General features: G+C 41.4%; 1 long non-coding RNA gene across 1 annotated transcript; it reads right to left on the minus strand.

Moving 5' to 3' along the window:
- On the minus strand, positions 1 to 706 carry LOC132407160 (uncharacterized). Its single transcript, XR_009516386.1, has 3 exons — positions 583 to 706; positions 428 to 502; positions 1 to 241 (listed from the first exon to the last, which is right to left on the minus strand). It is a non-coding gene; the product is annotated as an uncharacterized LOC132407160 (long non-coding RNA).
- Positions 707 to 5,925: the final 5,219 nt, after the last annotated feature.

The raw sequence follows: 5,925 nt of genomic DNA on the forward strand, positions 1-5,925 counted from the left end.
TAATACACGCCAACATCTGAGTATGTCACATTCAGGAGGGTAAATGTGCCGCTGCCTTTCTTTACATTGAACTCATTTCTGCTGTCTGGTTCTAAGACTGTCTTCTGACCCTCCTTCCACCACGAAACTTCAACAGCATCTTGTAGCATTGGAAATTTGCAGTACATGGATCCATTTCCACCGATTGAGGTTTTTAAGTTTGGAGGGAATTGTTCCACTTCGACTGAAGTTGTTTTTGTGGCTGGCAAAGCATAAGTGAGAATTATGAATACAGTTGCATTCACTGGAAAACGAATCAGCAGACAAAATACGCAGAATACGGGCATGCTAATTGAATGTTTACTGTGGCTATATTGGCTGCAGGTAAATGATGGAAAATATTGTAAGATGTCTGTTTCATATATTGGGCACAAAAATTTAAGCGTACCTGGCCAAAACGCGGCGAGCAGAGCCACGAACCAAACGTTTGCATCCACCGACATTGCAAATGAGAGTGGTCAGTCTGAAAGATAGAAATTCATTGGATGTAATAATCAAATACAGATTACATATGAAGTCACATACTCAAGGCTACGTCGATACCTTAGGTAGAAGATATTTAGTAGATACAGGAAATCTCTTGGAATACACACAACGACCGAGCGGATCTCTGCATGAGATGTGAAAAACAGTCGATGTTTCAGGGAAGTTACTTCTTCAAAACTGGAAAGGAAGGGGGCGGAAGTCAGAATAAGGAGATAGAAGAGTGCAAGGCCTGTAAACTTGCTGTTGATAAGTGGGGGCAGGGGGACTTAAAGAGATGGTACCTGATAGGTGGATTTGTATTCCATCTCGAAAGCCTCCAAACTGCTGATCTGAACGTAGAATTCTCAGACTTTCAGTAAATTCTCCCGTACAGCTTTCATCGTTTTCTATTTCCCATTTTGGTCCCTTTTTATCCCTTCTCTTCTCTTTACCTGGCTTATCTGCTGCTCTTAGTACACTGTCTACAATGGCCCAATGTCCTCTCCAATCAGATTCCTTCTAATTTAATATTTTACCACTTGAAGTTAATAACTCATCAGGGGTGATTGATAAGTTCGTGGTCTAAGGTAGAAGGAGATGAGTTATTAACTTCAACCTTTCTGCGTGATTGCTGGAACAGTTGACCTGCATGTGCATGTAACGAGAGCTGTATAATTCATCACCTTCTACCTTAGGCCATGAAGTTATTAATCACCCGTCTGTGGACAATTTCTGGAGGTCCAAGATCCGAATGCTCTATGACCGCTGGGCTATGTTTATAAATTTAGGAGGGGACTATGCTGAAAAATAAATGTTCTAGGTTTTCTAAAATTGTCTCCTACCTTAGGCCAGGAGCTTATCAATTACCCCTCATACAGCACAGGAAAATGTCTTTCGACAAATGATGACCGCATCGATCATAATGCAAATTGAACTCTATCGGATCGGACGTAGTCTATATCGCTCTTTTTCGTCTGTTCATGGGCTTATTTGAATGTCCTTTAACCGTTGTGATCAAATCAACACTCCCTTGTAGCACTGTCATGTCGTCTATTACTCTCTGCGTAATGTAACTGCTTCGCATCCTCACTTAAATTTTCCTCTCTCATTTCAAGGCGATGCCCCCTGTTAACTGCCGCTAAAAAGAATGAGTGGTATCGGCAAAGAGAATGGCAAGGCCAACAGGCTTACAGAATCCCGGTCCACGAGGACATTGAGACACTGTTTCGGAGAAAGGAGTCCTGCATCATCTATAGGGAACCGGTTCAAGCAAATCCCGACAGAAATAGAAGATGTACTTCAGTAGACCCGACGGAAATTATGAGAGCACAAAGGTAGCATGATACAACTTCTGAATAGAAAACAAAAGGAAATGAGGAAACAGCGACATAGAATTCGCGATGACCCAGCTGCAAAATATTATTTCCCATCACTCATGGTTAAACTCATGGTAACTGAGGGATTAAAAGGAATTAACATTTTTTAGCAGATCCACATGAGGAAAATGGAGGCGTCGGGGGAACGGGGTGTTCACGGTTTAAGAACTCAGACCGTTTGATGAACTTATGGCACCTGAGCAAATGTATCTTTTGACATGTGAGAAGCCAGGGGAGAAATTGTAAGGTCCATTGCAACGATACCTTCATCGTCTTTTACGAACATTGTGTTACCGTAGCATTGGAGAGTGGCAAATGTGCATTTACTTAAGAAGATCTGCAAGTACAAGAGGAATGCTGAAGGTGGCGAGCCCCGCATTGGTGCGTGGAAACATACTGGAGTGGATCGGAGGGAGAGAATCTATGACAATTTGAAAAGGGTAAGTTTGAAAAAGTGCCAGTCAGCAAGGATTTGTCATTTGGGATCACACGTTTGATTGAGTTGCTTTGATGAGGTGCTGAAGAAAAATGAGGAGTGCAACAATTGGACTGTAACTTTATTGACTTTTGCAAGGTCCCATATTGCAGGCTTGCACAGAACACTCGATGACATGGAAGCCAGTGTAAGCCAGCCACCTGCGCACAAGAGCACAAAATTGGTTTAGTAGAGGGGGTCAAAATGTGATAATGGAAATTTGATATTAAGAATGACCGCCTGCAACTAGTGGTGTACTGAACAGGTAGGCTCCATTTCCAGTATTGTTTGTCATCTCGAAATACTCAGAGTAACTTCGTTAATATCTTTCGGAATGCAACGAAATTGGTGATATATTATACAATGAAAGTTACCTACGACGATTAACTGCGAAAGCAGGACAAGCAAATGCAGATCGAATATTACTCGGACATTTGCGAAGTGTTGATCTTTCGTTAGTTAAACCAGGGCAGGTATTGCACAGTAGATCGCCCGGGGCATTGAAGTAAGACAAAGTGACTGAGGGTACATGCAGATTGATCTTTGAACGTGACAATAGAGGTGGGCAGATTGGTGAAGAAGTTGTTTGTCACATTTACTCATAGTTGTAGCAATGATTACAGCATTTGCGCCGACATGTTCAGGTGTACTGTTCGTTGGTGAAGCATATCAGAGTATTCTGTGCATTTCTGATCAGCCTGCTACAAAAAAATGCCCGACGAAGCTTGAAATAGTCCAGAAAAGATTCAAAAATACATTTTCAGGACAGCCTGTTTTTAACTGTAGAGAAATTCTGGGGTTACTCTTCCCTAGAGCACAGGAGTTTGACTGGTCACCAAATATATTTAATGGCATAAGCAGGGGTATGGTTACAGGCTTTTGCCCAGAATAGCTGAATCGAAAATCAGAATTCATCGATTCAAGATGAGAGAGAAAACATTTAAGTTGATCTAGGGCAAGTCCAAAGAGGACGGGATGAATCCGTAGAAGTGGCTACGATTGCAATGTGTTAGAAACATTTGGATTGGTACACAGATAGAAAAGGTTGACTGTAGAAAGTTACAAACGCATGAAAACGAGTCTAGCCGGGATAGGTTTCTCGGTCTACATAGGCGAATTGTGCCGAAGCCCTAGTGCAGTGCCATTTGAAGCCATGGATCCATCTAGATGGTGCTGGGGTGCGTTCCTTGGAAGCTGGGGATAACAGGAAGTTGTGAGAATGCTATAGGGTTATTGTGAGATTTAGGTAATTGGTGCTTGATCGTAGGCATGGAAGTAGTCACGCGAATGTGTTTGGTGCATGTATCACTTATTCCCGTAAACTAGCAAATTATTCTCCAGTTGTGTCATCATGTTAATTCAAGTGAAGAAACAAGGACAGGAACCAGTTGTCCTATTCTTATGAAATTAATTTATGCGAAAAAAATACGCACCGGACTTTTGGGGCTGAGAGCAATATTCTGCTGGTTAATAGAAGGGAATGATGATAATCACAATCGAGGGTAAAGAAAGTGCAGATGTCGTAAGAATTTAAAATGCAACTCACAAGTATTGGTCAGATTGTATGTAAATCGTCAAATGCCTGTTAATTGACATATATTCACTGCTAAAGCTGTGTTTATTCTGCTTGAAAGTACTGATAACCAAGAAAAAAATCTTTTGCCTTTTAAGATTTTAAATCTTTAACTTTTGTTTTCGTTTTGGAAGTTTTGAGAAGTTTTGAAATTTACTAGAAAAAAAAATCAGATGGTTAAAACTTTCGGTTTGACGGTCCCGCTTAACTTGAAGGCTATTAGATTAATTTTTTTCAAGAGATTTTTTGGACTATTCGATAAACCCATGAATTGTGCAATATCTGCCTATTACCATGTGCATGACTTTATAACATAAAATGTTTCCGCAGCCACCAGGAGCTTTCTCATAGTTAAAAAGTACGTACAGGCATCTTGCAGAGATTGCAAATTCCACTGTATTTATACTGTAACGTGAAAGGTTCTTGGCCGCGCAGGGAGAATCAATGAGCGGGAAACAAAATCACTCCTTAATTTGCAACCATTCATCGGGCGATCGATCAGAAATCATAGATCTGTTCCGCTCTCCCCTGACGCTGCATGTTTCCTATGCTTTAGGGGGCATCTTTTTTTTCGATTTTGCTGCTGTTGTCCACGAATCACTATGCTATCTGACCTGATATTCATCCCCATGGCCTTGTGTTACTTCATTCACGTCTTTGAAAGCATAGTGAGAAGATTGGATCCAAGATCAAAGGGACTTTAGCATGCTGTGAGCTCAGCGGCTGCTATCGAAGCAATACGTCGTCAGATACGGCAAATTACCCTTTGCTCCCAGTGTTGCCATTTTCCGATAATGTCGAATATTTCCTCAAACGACTGAAAAAACAGCATTCAATTCAGTAACACAAGCGTTTCTGGAGATACTGGAATCTAGTGCAACACACACAAAATGAACTCAGCAGACCAGGGAGCGTCTATAGAAATGAATGAACAGTCAACGTTTCGGTCCGAGTCCCTTCATTAGGACTGGAAAGGAGGGTGGAATATACCAGAATAAAAAGACGGTGAGATGGAGGACAAATTAGAAGGTGATAGGTGAAGTCAGGTTGAGGGGGCTTTGGGGACAGGGGGAAGAGGGCCGTGTGCGGTTGGGCGGTGGGATGAAATAAGAAGCTGGGAAGTAAGAGGTTGAAAATGCAAAGAGCTGGACAAAGGAATCTAATAGTAGAGGAGAGTAGACTACGGGAGAAAGCGAAGGCAGTTGCACAGAAGTGGCGGAATAGGCAGCAGAGCAGAGAGGATAACCGGACAGCGGTAGGACGAGAAGAGAGACGTGGGAGGGAAAAATACATTAAGGAAAAGCCAATGTTCATGTTGTCAGGTTGGAGGCTAACTAGACTGAATTCGAGGTGTTGCTCGCTCACCCTGAGAGTAGCCTCATGAAGTCATAAAAAGAGAACATGAATCGAAATATCGAAATGTGATTGGATAGGAATAAAAATAATTGGCCAATCGCAAATTCCTCATTTTGGGATGGACTGGAGTTGCTCGAAAAAGTGGTCCGCTGGTTAAGTCGAGTCTCACCAGTGTAGACGAAGCAGCATCGGTTACTCTGGCTACAGTAGACGACGCTACCCGATTTGCAGGCAGAGTTTTAACCTGCAATGAAAGTGATGAAATTATAATTTTCAGGTTGTTTTCGCTTGTCAGGCAATTTTCCCTACGATTTCGATTTTCTTTTTTTGATTCGAAAAATACAAATGTCTTCACCCGTCTTCAAATTCATTTACACAGCTACATCAGTCTAGAATCTATCTCTGTTGTGGATTTAATTACCTAAATAATAACCTTTATATTCATAGAACGGCTACTTGTTTGTTTCAGTGGGCGATCTGACGTCGATATCCGACCACATTTCATTATTTTCTGCATTAAATGGAAATAAACGGCAATCATTTTCTAAATAGGCACTTATGATGTAACAGTTCACGCTGGAAGGCTGTCAACAATTGATACGATAAAAGAGTAAAATTAAAACTCTGTTTTATTTAACATT

Source organism: Hypanus sabinus, chromosome 17 (assembly GCF_030144855.1).
Source record: "Hypanus sabinus isolate sHypSab1 chromosome 17, sHypSab1.hap1, whole genome shotgun sequence".
In the NCBI taxonomy this organism is placed as follows: Eukaryota; Metazoa; Chordata; class Chondrichthyes; order Myliobatiformes; family Dasyatidae; genus Hypanus; species Hypanus sabinus.